The following is a 15,845-nucleotide window of genomic DNA, read 5'->3' as shown; positions in this document are numbered from 1 at the left end:
ATGCCATGGTTTTCAGTCCCATCAGGTCATTTAAGAACTTCTCTACACTGGTTATTCTAGTTAGCCATTCATCTAATCCTTTTTGAAGGTTTTACGTTCTTTGCGATGGGTTCAACCTTCTTCCTTTAGCTCAGAGAAGTTTGATCATCTGAAGCCTTCTTCTCTCAACTTGTCATTCTCAGTCCAGCTTTGTTCCATTGCTGGTGAGGAGTTGTGTTCCTTTGGAGGGGTAGAGGCACTCTAACTTTTAGAATTTTCAGCTTTTCTGCTCTGTTTTTTTCCCCATCTTTGTGGTTTTATCTACCTTTGGTCTTTGATGATGGTGACATACAGATGGGGTTTTGGTTTGGATGTCCTTTCTGTTTGTTAGTTTTCCTTCTAACAGTCAGGACCCTCAGCTGCAGGTCTGTTGGAGTTTGCTGGATATCCACTCCAGACCCTGTTTGCCTGGGTATCAGCAGCAGAGGCTGCAGAACAGTGAATACTGCTGAACAGCAAATGTTGCTGCCTGATCGTTCCTCCGGAAGCTTCATCTCAGAGGGGTACCCGGCTGTGTGAGGTGTCAGTCTGTCCCTACTAGGGGGTGCCTCCCAGTTAGGCTACTCAGGGGTCAGGGACCCACTTGAGGAGGCAATCTGTCTGTTCTCAGATCTCAAACTCCATGCTGGGAGAGCCACTACTGTCTTCAAAGCTGTCAGACAGGGACATTTAAGTCTGTAGAGGTTTCTTCTGCCTTTTGTTTGGCTATGCCCTTTCCCTAGAGGTGGAGTCTACAGAGGCAGGCAGGCCTCCTTGAGCTGTGGTGGGCTCCACCCAGTTAGAGCTTCCTGGCCAATCTGTTTACCTACTCAAGCCTTAGCAATGGTGGGCACCTCTTCCCCAGCCTTGCTGCCACCTTGCAGTTGGATCTCAGACTGCTGTGCTAGCAATGAGCGAGGCTCTGTGGGCATGGGACCATCTGAGCCAGGCATGGGATATAATTTCCTGGTGTGCCGTTTGCTAAGACTGTTGGAAAATCACAGTATTAGGGTGGGAGTGACCCGATTTTCCAGGTGCCGTCTGTCACAGCTTCCCTTGGCTAGGAAAGGGAATTCTCTGACCCCTTGTGCTTCCCGGGTGAGGCAATGCCTCGCCCTGCTTTGGCTCATGTTCAGTGTGCTGCACTCACTGTCCTGCACCCACTGTCTGACAAGCCCCAGTGAGATGAACCCAGTCCCTCAGTTGGAAATGCAGAAATCACCCGTCTACTGTGCCACTCACCAGGGAGCTGTACACTGGAGCTGTTCCTATTCGGCCATCTTGGAACTGCCAGCTAAATTAAATTTTAAAGGAGACAAATGAAAATAATCTTTTAAAAGACAGTAAATTTGGGCTTAAATGATAAAGATATTTTAATTCAGCTCATACCTTCTAATTGAAGTAATTCTATAATAGAGGGATATAGTGTCTTTGAATATATGGAACTGTGAATACCATATAATTGGCAAATGAACAACTAGCACTTCAGAGCTGGTAGTTGAAAGCCTTTTTAAAGCAGATAGCTGATAATTTCATTGTTCAAGATCAGCAGGTGTTCTCACAAATTACCTGAAGTAATTTGCAGTAAAGAGGTGCAACAGAGAGCTTCACATTAAATATGAATATGGTGTATGCATGTATGCAGTTCTTTCTATAAAACTAAATCAAAGGTAATTTTATCTTTTTTTCTGGTGCTCACTATTTACCATATAATTATTATCTCAGCTTATAAGAAAATGTGTAAAATACATATTTTAACGTGAGGTGGCATTTTCAAGATCTTAAGTTGCCTAAGCAATTAGGATATAAATTTTAATTTTTAAGGAGTAAAGTGAAACCTATAAAACATATTTTGTGTTATTAGAGTGGTTATTAGTAGTTATTCACAGCTTTGCTTTCTATGTGTAGCCTATGCCATTGTGTGTATTTAAATGTATACACTATTCTATTGAAATATCATTGATACATATTAATCAGATGACATTTTACCTATAAACATTTGTGAAGTCACTTTAACGTTTTTACAAAATTTATTACATTTTGCATATGTACCTAGTTTCTGATAAACCTTGTGTGAGAGTTACATCATTTTTCGTGCCCTCAAATTTTTTTTTACTTCATCCCAGAATGGACTTCGATAGTAACATAATATACTTTACTTTGTTTTATGTAAATTTAAAGTACAACAGTTTAAAGTTTTTGTTAGTTGATATAATTATAATAAACAGCTCTTATTAATGTGTATCTAAATATTTATTTTTAATCATTGAATTTTAGATATCTTAATTAAAAACACAGTAATATCTGGACAGTGCTAAATTTCTAATGGATACACAGCATTGTTATAGCACATATCCTTTAAACTGTATACAATCTGTCATAAGGATGTTTTAGAGTTTGACAGTGTAGTATTGTGATTAATTTTCTAAATTTGGAGAAAAAGAGTTTATTTCTAATTCAAACATCAAATAAATTATTTACTTTTGACTCCAACTTCTTTGCTTCAAACTTCTATCTCTAATAGAGGCACTTCAGCTATAATGATTTTGAGTTAGAAAAATTTAGTCAAAGCAAGTTAATGAGTTAAAAGACATAAGAGTGGTCTACATGATTTGTGACAAGAGCAAAATTAAACTACCATAGTAAAAATATACAGTTTCATTATTTTTGCTACAAATTCAAATTTTTCAATGTAGTTAAAATTTAAAATCCATAGTATCAGTACAGCCCGATGCATGTCCTGTAGGTCTGATAAAGTTTGATATTGACAAATGGAAGCTGTTCCTTATGCTATTCCAAGAAATATAATTATAAAAAGGAATCATTGCATTTTACTCATTAGTTTTATGTAAATATAATCACATTTTGTTTCTTATTAAGTTCAATATTTCTTATCAAAATACATTACTCTTTAAGAAGAAACAAAATTTGAAAAATTTTTATGTAACAGTACAAAGACATTTTTTACCAAAATGTTTCAGTTCTCTAGGATGAATAAAATGTACATTTCTCTATGATGTAGGTCTCTATTAGGTAAAGAGTAAAGAAAGGAAGATAGGAAGAAAAAATAATAAGAAAGCATGCCACTAATTTTAGACCTGTTATTGGCAGGTAATATAACCATGAGATTAATGAAACATTCAGGGCTTCACTTTTATTTATTTGTTTAATTTTCATTTACTTATTTATTTAGTTTATTTTTTCCTTGTTGGAAAATAGGTATAACAATATGTAAGACAGATTGGGAAGCTTTTTATTATTGTAAATTATTAATTTAAAAAATAAAAAAAAAGAAAGCTATTATAAGAATTTCATGCCTAATGTGATTTAAAAAATAATCAATGCTGCTGTTTTTTGTTTTTTGTTTTTTGTTTTTTTTTTTTTGAGACGGAGTCTCACTCTGTCGCCCAGGCTGGAGTGCAGTGGCCGGATCTCAGCTCACTGCAAGCTCCGCCTCCCAGGTTCACGCCATTCTCCTGCCTCAGCCTCCCGAGTAGCTGGGACTACAGGTGCCCGCCGCCTCGCCCGGCTAGTTTTTTGTATTTTTTAGTAGAGACAGGTCTGTAAAAGCAAAGAGAGAGGGACATATGATGAACTAACATTTAAAACAAATGATCAGAAAACTCCTGGCCATCGGAAATTTGTTTTAAATTGTAGATAGACTGCGAAAGCTTGGACATGTAGGGGCAGGTACAGTGGTGACAAACACACAGGTGACAGACACACTTCCCAGGGAAGCTGTGTACTTCTTCATACATTTCATTGGCAGAGTCACACCCTGAAGTAGGTTTACCACCACCAATCTTACAAAAAATACATATATCTGGACAGCACCGAAGTCCTATAAAAGATAATGGAAATGGACAACCTGTCTGCGCGGGGTAATCCTTTCCAGGGTTATTGCTATCCAGGGTTCCAAAGACAAATCTTAGCACAGAACCACTTGCTGCTTGATTAAGCTTCTGCATAAGACTGGAGGTCAACTGTGGCTCTCTAACCTGAGCTTTATTTTCTCCTGTCCACTTAATGCCACATGATCAGATGAAAACTGTGGTCTGGGCTTTAAACCCTCCAAAAGCAAATTTTACCAGTAGGGCAGAAGCTATTTTCAGGGGAACAGGAAACAAAATAACTAGATATTAGAGCAGTAAAATGGCTTGCAGGTGAAGTAAAATTGCAAATTATATACCACACAAAGAAGACTAATTAGAACAGATAGGTCATTGTCTTTTAATTTAGATAAAAACATCTTTGAGACATAAGGAAGGATTTGGGTAACTCAAGCTTTTACAAATTGGCACACCATATTTCTAAAGACATGGGTAAATATTTTGCTCAAAAATAACTGTAGGATAGAAATAGATGTACAATCAGGTAGATAACCGAAGTCTCAGAAAGACAGAACAAAAGAGGAGAAAAATATTTTAAATAACAGTAAAAATGCATTTCCCAGAGTTGAAAATGAAAGAACCAAGAGTGAAAGATGCATTTGATCCTAAAGAGGAGAGTTAAGGAACAACTGTTATGAAAACATATCCTAGTAAAATTAAAGTTTAAAATGTAAAAATAATAATTAAAATTTTAAAAACAATTAGATTTCATATAAAAAACAAATTCACATTTTATAACATATATTTCAATAAGAATACTATAAGCAATATATATATATATTTTTTTTTGGAGACGGAGTCTTGCTCTGTCGCCCAGGCTGGAGTGCAGTGGCCGGATCTCAGCTCACTGCAAGCTCTGCCTCCCGGGTTTACGCCATTCTCCTGCCTCAGCCTCCCGAGTAGCTGGGACTACAGGCGCCCGTCACCTCGCCCGGCTAGTTTTTTTGTATTTTTTAGTAGAGACGGGGTTTCACCGTGTTAGCCAGGATGGTCTCGATCTCCTGACCTCGTGATCCGCCCGTCTCGGCCTCCCAAAGTGCTGGGATTACAGGCTTGAGCCACTGCGTCCGGCCTACTATAAGCAATATTATGCTTCAGTGGTATTTTCAATAATTCAATAACAATAATTTTGATAAATATTAGTCCTTATAAAATTTGCCACACATTGAACATTCTGAATACAGGAGGGAAAGATTCATTAGATAATCCCAAAGGTGTATGAAGAGAATACACCATGTCAAGTCAGATTATACCTGGTACACATAGATGGTTCAATTTACTTAAAATAATCCATGAATAAAATTTAAAGCATTTTCTGATTAAATGACTAATAAATACGATGATTCAATACACACAAAAATAAAATGTAGGAAATAAAACTCATTACCCACTCTGTAAAGACTCTTGAAAAATTAAGTATAAAAAACAAAATAGGAAAGATGACACATACTTTTTAAAACAGTGACAATTTTCTAAAGTTGATTGATTTTAGAAAATATCAGAAAAATTCCTTTTTAAATAAAAAATGAGCCCAAGATTTTTACAGCCTTTTTTCTATGTATTAATTCATTGAAGTTCTTTGACAGTTTTGTTTTCAAAAATAAAAATTACAAAGGTGAAATAAAATTTATTTTTAGTAATGTGATAGAAAACTAACATGTGATAAATATTATAGGAAAGCTTATTTTGGTGAGTAGTTACAAGATGTATTTTAAAAGTCATTTCTATTTATATATACTATTACCAAACAACTTGAGAGCATAAAGTGAAAATATCAAAGGATATCAAGTATCTAAGACAAATCCTACAGAAGATATTGAAGATCTCTCCAGAGAAAATTGTAAACTATTTTTAGAAATATGATACAAGCCTTACTTAAAAACAGTAACCAGTTAAATGTCCTCAAATTGATATACATATATATTTAAAATAAAATCCAACTCTTGACATTTTATTCTGTACAACTTAATAAGGTCATTACATAATTTTCAAGAAGAATAAAAGGACCAAGGTTGACCTGTAATTTTCTGAAGAAGAGAGCAGGGAAATAGTATTTGAACTATGAAATACAAGTCATTCTGAAGCTCTATGGATTTGAAGATACTGGCACAGGGATAGCTATAAACCAAAAATAAAATTCTAAGGTCCCAAACCATCTGAATGGACCCTTCCTGTAGGCCTAGGGGATTCCAAAGATAACCTGAAAAACTAGTTCAGGCCGTGATGGGAAGGGGAGTTAGACATGTGTCATTACTCTTGAGGTAAACACAGACCTTGAGACTGATACAACAGACTTGGTAAGTCTAATAAGAAACATTTACAATCTATTCTCTTTGAAGCCTACTCCCCGGAGGTTTCATCTGAATGATAAATCACTGGTCTCCTCAACCCCCTATTGTAACTCAGGCATTCCTTTCTATTGATCCCAGGTCTTTAGTTAGAAGAAGAAAAGAAGAAAAATACTTGATATACACAATGTGAGACTTTCATGACAAAGTTAATCATAGTATCCATGAAAATAGAAATTGAAAACCACCCAAATATTTATTAATGGAAGAGAGAATGATAAAAGTGTGGTAAAGTGACATAGAAAGTATTGTACAGAAGTTGAAAATGAATATATAACAAAGGAATGTATCTTAGTAGTAGACTATTGAGACAAAAAGTAGATACTTAAATAGTATATAAAGTATAATCAATATTTCAAAAAGATAAAATCACCCCAAGTAGTATTTTGGTAATAATTTTATATAGGCTTGCCATGATAAACACAGAATTTAGAATGAGGTTTATATAATTTGCACAAATGATGGCACCTGGAAAACAAAGTAGAGGAAATCTAGGGTTAATTATAGGTTATTATTGAGATTTAAGCCTTTTTTAAGACAGCAAAATTATAGTTGTTTTTGAAAGTATTTTAAGTTGCTAGTTAAAATTTTCAATTTTAGCTTCACACACAAAAAATTGAAATCATCACTTCTTATTCTCACAGAAAAAAAAATGCTGAATAAAGTGAAATATCAATGGACTCTCTTGTGAAAATACTAGAATTGAGGTCACAGAACAAACTATTACCCCAAAATTTGGAGAGACATATGAATGTAGATTTTTCTTTCTTTATTTATCTCTTTATTTATTTATTGCATTCCTTGGCTCCTGGCTTAGTCTTCCATCTTCAAAAGCAGCAGTGTAGCACGTTGTTTCAGTGGCCCCATTGCATTCTGCTATGGCATCCAGTTCTCTCTGCCTCTCTGTACTAAAGACACTTTTGAATGCATTGAGGGCCCCACTGGATAATTCAAGACAATGTCCTCATCTCAAGACCCTAAACTTCATTCCATTTGCAAAGGCTCTTTTGCCATCTAAAGAAACAGTCACAGTTTCATGGATTAGGACCTGCATCTTTTTGACGGCCATCATTCAGTCTACCACAGTAACTTTGAAAAACTACTGGTCGTTTCTTGAAAAGATAAGAATAGTCTTAGCATACATTGCTCAGTCATGCTCATAAATATTTAGTAAACTGTATTAGTCCTTTCTCATGCTGCTATGAGAATTGCATGTTTCACAGTAGAAACCCCTGACACTGGGTAATTTACAAAGAAAAGAGGTTTAATTCACTCATAGTTCCACATGGCTGGGGAGGCCTCAGGAAACTTATAATCATGGTGGAAGGCACCTCTTCACAGGCAGCAGGAGAGACAATGCATGCCAGCAGGGCAAATGCCAGGCATAAAATCATCAGATCTCGTGAGAACTCACTCACTATCATGAGAACTCCATGGGGGAAACTGTCCTCATGATTCAATGACCTCCCATCCGGTCCCTCCCATGACATGTGGGGATCATGGGAATTACAATTCAAGATGAGGTTTAGGTGGGGACGCAGCCAAACCACATCACAACTAATTGGAAAATATAACCACAGAAAAACATGCACAAAAACATTTACAGCAACATTATTTATTATACAATCATCAAAATGTGAAGCAACCAATATTTTCTTCAACATGCGCATGCATAAACACATTGGCATACAATTATAAAATAAAATATTATTATTTTTAAAAATGAGCTATGAAACCACAAAAAGACATAGTTGCATCTTAAATATATATTGCTAAAGGAACAAAGTTAGTCTAAAAAATTGACATACTGTACAATTCTAATTTTATGATACTGTGGAAAGTAAAGATAGGCAAAGGGTAAACACATCATAGTAAGTAGGACAGGGTGGGGTTAAATAGATAAAGCACAGAGGATTTTTTTGTGGTAGTGAAATTTTTCTGGATAATACTGTAACTGTGGATACATGTTATCATACATTTGTCAAAACCCATTGAACTTTACAGCACACACAAAAAAGAACCTTAATGTATGAAAATTTAAGCACATCATTTAAGGGGTCTAGGGAATTCTGGTGCAGAATACAGAATTTGACAAAACATTCTAACTGTACTACAAGTATATAAAACCGTGTTACTGAAGGTAATAGGGAAATGGTGCTCACCTAAATTACTGAAAATTAATGAAGTCTGTAAAACTGAAGACCAACTGAAAAACACACACTCTGTATTCTAGAGCAAGGGAAGAAGGCTTAAATGATTCATGTGGGAATAGATTAGCACTGGAAATATTAGTATGATCTTGTTTTAGCTTATTATATACAGATGTTTACATATAGACATATTTATAGGTATGTATACACATACAGGTTACAATACATGTGTATATTCCTCTGTTCTATCAACTGAAAGAGACCAGAAGCAACAGTTCTGCAGTAGCAAGAAGCATATCCAGTACCCGGATATTGCTTCTAAAAGCATTCTGCAATAAAATGAACCAGGACTCCTTGGAGAAAAGATAATTCTAGAACTGAAGCATGAAATGTGGAAGATAGGCCTAGAGCACCTTGTAATGCCAGATATCAAGGAAGTGGATATATATACACACACACACACATATATATATACACACACACACACACATGCACACGCACACACACACACATATATATATATATCAGGTACAATTTGGCCATGGTGCTGCTACATGAATCTTTATTCCAGTACCCAGACTGCAAGTTCCCATGCTTCTATAGGAAACACAGGAAACTCATAGCAGAGTGATGTAAATTATTGGTTGAACCACATGAAGGCTTTTAAAGTTTGTACTGAGAAGTAGTACTTATCTGTCACTTATATTCTAATACCAAAGTAAATCATATGGCCACATCTGATTGTATTAGTCAATTTTCACACTGCTTATGAAGACGTACCCAAGACTTGGTAATTTATTTTTAAAAAGAGGCTTAATGGATTCACAGTTCCATGTGGTTCGGGAGGCTTCACATTCATGGTGGAAGGCGAAAGGCACGTCTTACATGGTGATGGGCAAGAGAAAAAATGGTAGCCAAGCGAAAGGGGAAGACCCTTAGAAAACCATCAGATCTCGTGAGACTTACTACCACAAGAACAGTATGGGGGAAACTGCCCCTATGATTCAATTATCTCCATTAGTTTCCCTGACAACACATGTGAATTATGGGAGCTACAATTCAAGATGAGACTTGGATGGGGACACAGCCAAACCATATCAGTGACATAAAAGTGGCAGGGTAGATTTGATTTTATTATCATGCCTTATATATGCATTATATATAACACAGGCATGATAAAATAATGTGTAGAATATATACTGGTGATATACATGTTATTTTATATGTGTTGTATCATATAATCAATAAAATAAAAATAAAATTAATAATGACTGTCAAAGAGTAGCAAATTTTGAAAATGTAGAGCAACGTTAGGATAATGTGCACTTTCAGGAAGATATAGTAATGTAAACAAGATAGTATGACTTTAAAGAGGAATTGCAAATAGAATAGAGTAGAATAGCAAGGTCTGACAACATATGTACGGGAACATTATATAGAAAATCCTGGTAACAAAAGTTTGTGGGCAAAAACCATGGCAGAAGTTAACAATACATATCTATATCTGTATATTCATTTGGTAAATGTACTTTTCCTAATAAGATAAATGTTTTGGTAAACTATTGGTAAATTAGAAGGCAGACCACATGTCTCCTCAGCCCACAGGTCTACAGAAAGTGTTAAATGAAATATTAGAATGTTAGCTATTACTATCTGTGTTAGAGAGGGTATTATAAGAAAGATACAATCTCAGAAAAGAATTGCATGTTTTACAGTAGAAATAAAAGAAAATAGTGTACCGTAATCTGAAGGTTTTCAACACTGGGAAAAATGATTGATTAGGCTCCAAAGACAAAATTGAGATTCATAAAAGACTCTGAATGGTAATGGTCCAATTCATATGTGTCGTTAAATAAACTTACTTAGAACAAAGACAAGTTTAAAGGTGTAGCTTTCCAATTTAATTCCAAGGTTCTCAAGGAAGCTTCTTTGTTTTAACGAGACAGAGAGAGAGAGAGAAATAGGATCAAGGAAGCAGTTAATAAAAAGGAGCTTTGTGAAAAATGTTCATTAAAAAATATTCAATGTGTTTTTTGGCACAGGAAACTGTCAGCAAGCAAATGATTTTTCTTTGCAAACATTGGTTTTGAGGAACTTCTACCACCAAAAATTTGGACTAAATGGTCTTTGAATATTCTGGACCCTTAAACTTCCCAAAGCTGGTGACAGTTTCCAAAGTCATATAGCTCTAAATGGGGCCAAAGAGAATAATGATTAAGAATAAGCTTCCTAAAGTATGGCACAACTAGCTACGATAACGATGGCAGAAGCAGGTTGCATTCAGTTTATAGATCAGAAGCCTTAAAAGACAAATATTTTGAAGACTATACATAAAGAATATTCCAGACTTTGTGTCCCATAGAAAGGGTGTGAGTGATCTGTGTGTAAGAAGTGGGGACAAAACCATTTGAAGTCCACAAGGCTTTGAATGTAAAAGTTTCAAATAGAATATTGTACTCATACTTGCTTGAATTAAATACATTGTGACCCAGAAAGGTTCACTCCTACTGTCAGATAAATCTTTTTTATTTTAATTTTAATTTTTACATTTAACTGGAGTAACTAAATATATGAGTTACCATTAGAACCATTCTTCCAGTGTACAAATATGCAATGTTAAGTACATTTACATTGTTGTGCAATGAACCTCCAGAACTCTTTTCATTTTGAAAAGCCAAAACTCTACACTCATTAAAACATAACTTGGGAGTGGGGTCAAGGTGGCCCACTAGAAGCAGCTAGGGTGCATGGGCTCATGGAGAGGAACAAAAGGCATGAGTAAATAGAGCACTTTCAACTGAAACATCCAGGTACTCACATTGGGACTGATCAGGGGGACAGTTTGACCCATGGAGAATGGAGAAAAGCAGGGCAAGGTGATGCCACACCCTGGGAGCAAGAGAGAGCCAAGGGAAACGCCCTCTTCCCAAGGAGGCAATGAGTTAATGTGTGAACCTGGGAAACAACACTTCTCCCACAGATCTTTGCAACTCTCGGGTTAGGAGATCCCCTCATGTGCCCACTCCACCAGGGCCTTCTGTCTGACATACAGAGTTGCCTGAAGTTTTGGCAGAGCAGCTACTCAGGCAAACACAGAGACCCAGGAGCTTTACATACTCTGGCTCTGGGATCTCATTCTATGAGGCCAGCATCAGCCTGATACCAAAACCTGGCAGAGACACAACAAAAACAGAAAACTTGAACGTGGATGCGAAAATCCTGAACAAAATACTGGCAAATCGAATCTGGCAACACATCAAAAAGCTTATCCACTCAGTCAAGGAGGCTTTAATCCTGGGTTGCAAGCTTGGTTCAACATATACAAATCAGTAAATGCGAGTCATCACATAAACAAAACTAAAGACAAAAAATACGTAATTACCTAAAAAGACCCAGAAAAAGCTTTTGATAAAATTTAACATACTTTCATGTTAAAAACTCTCAATAAACTAGGTATTGAAGGAACATACCTCAAGATAATAAGAGCCATATATGACAAATCCACAGTCAATATCATGCTCAATGGGCAAAGGCTGGAATTATTCACCTTGAAAACCAGCACAAGACAAAGATTCTCTCTCACCACTCTTATTCAACATAGTATTAGAATTTCTGGCCAGAGCAATCAGGCAAGAGAAATAAAGGGCATTTAAACAGGAAGAGAAGATGTCACAATATCCCTATTTGAAGATGGCATAATCCTGTATCTGGAAACCCCATTGTCTTAGCCCAAAAGCTTCTTAAACTGATAAGCAACTTCAGCAAAGTTTCAGGATGCAAAAATCAATGTACAAAAACTGCAAGCATGCCTACACAGCAACAATAGTCAAGCTGAAGCCAAATCATGAATGAACTCCCATTCACAGTCGCCACCAAAAAAAGTTATAAAATACCTAGGAATACAGCTAACAAGGGACGTGAAAGATCCCTATAAGGAAAACTGCAAACCACAGCTCAAAGAAATCAGAGATGACATAAACAAATGGAAAAACATTCTACACTCATGGATAGAAAGAATCAATATCATTAAAAAGGCCATACTGCCCAAAACAATGTATAGATTCAATGCTATTATCATTAAACTGCCATTGACATTCTTCACAGAGTTAGAAAAAAACTACTTTAAAATTCATATGGAACCAAAAAAGAGCCTGAATAGCCAAGAGAATCCTAACCATAAAGAGCAAAGCTGGAGGCATCACAATACCTTACTTCAAACTATACTACAAGGCTACAGTAAACAAAATAGCATAGTACTGGTATAAGAACAGACACATAGACAAGTAGAAAAGAATAGAGAACTCAGAAATAAGACCACACACCTATAAATATTTGATTTTTGGCAAACCTGACAAAAGCAACCAATGTGTAAAGGATTCTCTATTCAATAAGTGATGCTGGGAGAACTGGCTAGCCATATGCAGAAAATTGAAACTGGACCGCATCCTTACACCATATACAAAATCAACTCAAGATGGGTTAATGACTAAAATGAAAAAGGCAAAACTATAAACATCTTGGAAGATAACCTAGGCAACATCATTCATGACATAGGCATGGGCAAAGATTTCATGATGAAGATGCCAAAAATAATTGCAACAAAAGCAAAAATTGACAAACGGGATCTAATTAAACTAAAGAGCTTCTGCACAGCAAAATAAACTATCAACAGCATAAACAGACAACTTACAGAATGGGAGAAAATTTTTGCAATCCATCCATCTGACAAAGGTCTAATATACAGCATCTGTAAGAAACTTAAACAAATTTACCAGAGGAAAAAACCCATTAAAATGGGCAAAGGATATGAGCAGACACTTTTCAAAAAAATACATATATGCTGCCAAAAAACAAATGAAAAAAACACAATATCACTGATCATTAGAGAAGTGACAATCAAAACCACAATGAGATACCATCTCTCACCAATCAGAATGGCTATTATTAATAAGTTAAAAAATAACAGATGCTGGTAAGGTTTTGGAGAAAAAGGAACACTTTTACACTGTTGATGGGCATGTAAGTTATTTCAACCATTGTGGAAGACAGTGTGGCGATTTCTCAAAGACCTAAAGTCAGAAATATCATTCGACCCAGCAATCCCATTACTAGGTATATACCTGAAGGAATAATTTCTATTCCTTCAATATTCCTTAATATTCCTAAAATATTAATTATTCTATTAATATTTTAGACACATGCAAGCATATATTCATTGCACAACTTTTCCCAATAGCAAAGACATGGAATCAGCCCAAATACCCATAAGTGATACACTTGATAAAGAACATGTGGTACATATACACAATGGAATACTATGCAGCCATAAAAAAGGATGAGATCATATCCTTTGCAGGGACATAGATGGAGCTGGAGACCATTATCCTTAGCAACTAACACAGGAACAGAAAACCAAATACTGTATGTTCTCACTTATAAGTGGGAGCTAAATGATGAGAACACATGGACACATAGAGGAGAACAAGGCACACTGGGGCCTATAGGGGTGTGGGAAATGTGAGGAGAAAGAGGATCAGGAAAAATAACTAATAGATACTAGGATTAATACCTGAGTGATGAAAGAATCTGTACAACAAACCCCTATGACACAAGTTTACCTGTGTAACAAACCTGCACATCCTGGATGTGCACTCCTAATTTTAAAATAAAAGTTAAATAATAACAATGATTTGAAAAAGCAAACAAAATCCTTTCCACTATTTTTACCCTTCTGACACCTGGCAACCACCATTCTACTCTCTGTTTCTCTGAATTTGATGACTCTAGGAACATTGTATGAGTAATTGTCTTTTTTGTGACTGACTTATCCCACTGAGCACACTGTCCTTAAGGTTCATCCATTTTGTATATGTCAGAATTTCCTTCCTTTTAATATCCCTTGTAAGTGTTACATCATATTTTGTGCATGCATTCATCTGTCAATTAACAATTGGTGGATTGCTTCTACATTTTGGCTATTATTCATAATGCTACTATTAATGTAGATGTACAAATACCCAATTGAGTCCCTGCTTTCAATTCTTTGGGTTTTATTTCAGAAATGGAATTGGTGAACCACAAGATAACTCTACATTTAGGTTTTTGAGGAGCCACTATATTGTTTTTCATAGTGGGTGCTCTATTTTTTAAACCCACCAACAATGGGCAAGGGTTCTCAATTTTCCACATCCTTATCAATACTTATTTTTGGGTTTTGGGTAGTGTTTTTTTTTTTTTTTATTAAATGGTAGCATTGTAGTGGATATGAGGTAAATCTCATGGTGCTTTTGATTTGCATTTCCCTGATGATTAGTGATGTTAAACATCTCCTTATGTGTTCACAGAAAACTTTACATACGTTCAGAGTGAGAGCATATGAAATTATTAAGTACTAAATGCAGTCTATGCTTCCATCACTGTGAACCGAATATATACAATGTGGTTGATGGATATTATGGCATAATCCCAGAAATGCTACTAATAGTGTAGTAGCAGTGTACATCCAGCCACATGGATTGAGTTTTACAAGGATACTGAGTAAAAGCAGTGAAATATAAAATTAAAACTATTATATGCTATCATTCATAAAAATTTGAAAAACTGTATATTTGATTCAAAAATAAATATAAGAATTAAATATTCTATCAAACACATTAAAATTCCACCTATTGAGTGAGAAGAGAATGAGACTCATGATTGTCAAATAAAAGCAATAAAGAAAAAGAATAAATTAAAGAAAGGAGCGAGTGGAGAGAGGGAAGGAAGGAGAAGTAAGACAGGGAGGAAAGAAGGAAAGAATTAGAGAGGAAATAAAAAATAGAGGAAGGAGTTAAGTAATAAATAAAGGAAAAGGTGAAAAACAGGTAAGAACTTTAGAGCTTAACAAATATATATTAAAGCATAATACATCATTAGTATTATAATATTCTATTTTTATTATAAAGCAATCATTCATTAGAATAAGATTTATGCTGGTACTGTTATAAACAGGTTAAATTAAGCATACTGTGCTTTTTTGAAAAATATAAATGTGATTCAATTCAACTATTTATTGAGGAATTTTATCAATTTATAATGTTTCTAGTTAAAATTTAGATGTACAAATAGAATGCTATTACTAATTTTTTATTGGCCCTCCCCTATTTAAAATTACTAATATGTACTAGTGGGTAAACATTGCTCCACAATTACATGTTTAAACAACAACAATTTACACATAAGTAGATAAGTGAAGAAGGAATACCTAGGCAGAGAAGATGTAGGAATACACAGATATAAGAAACCTGTAGAGCCCAGAATATTTAAAATCTGCACTTAGCCTATTCTTCAGCTAAACTGTCTTCCCACTACTCATGATGTTCCTTTGGCAGCAGCAGACGTGCTCAGACAAGTAATGAATCTCTATAACCAAACTTCTCTCCCTCAACCTCCCACACTCG

The sequence above is a fragment of the Papio anubis genome, chromosome 4 (assembly GCF_008728515.1).
Source record: "Papio anubis isolate 15944 chromosome 4, Panubis1.0, whole genome shotgun sequence".
In the NCBI taxonomy this organism is placed as follows: Eukaryota; Metazoa; Chordata; class Mammalia; order Primates; family Cercopithecidae; genus Papio; species Papio anubis.
The sequence above is the reverse complement of the archived record's forward strand: the minus strand, read 5'-3'. Positions refer to the sequence as shown.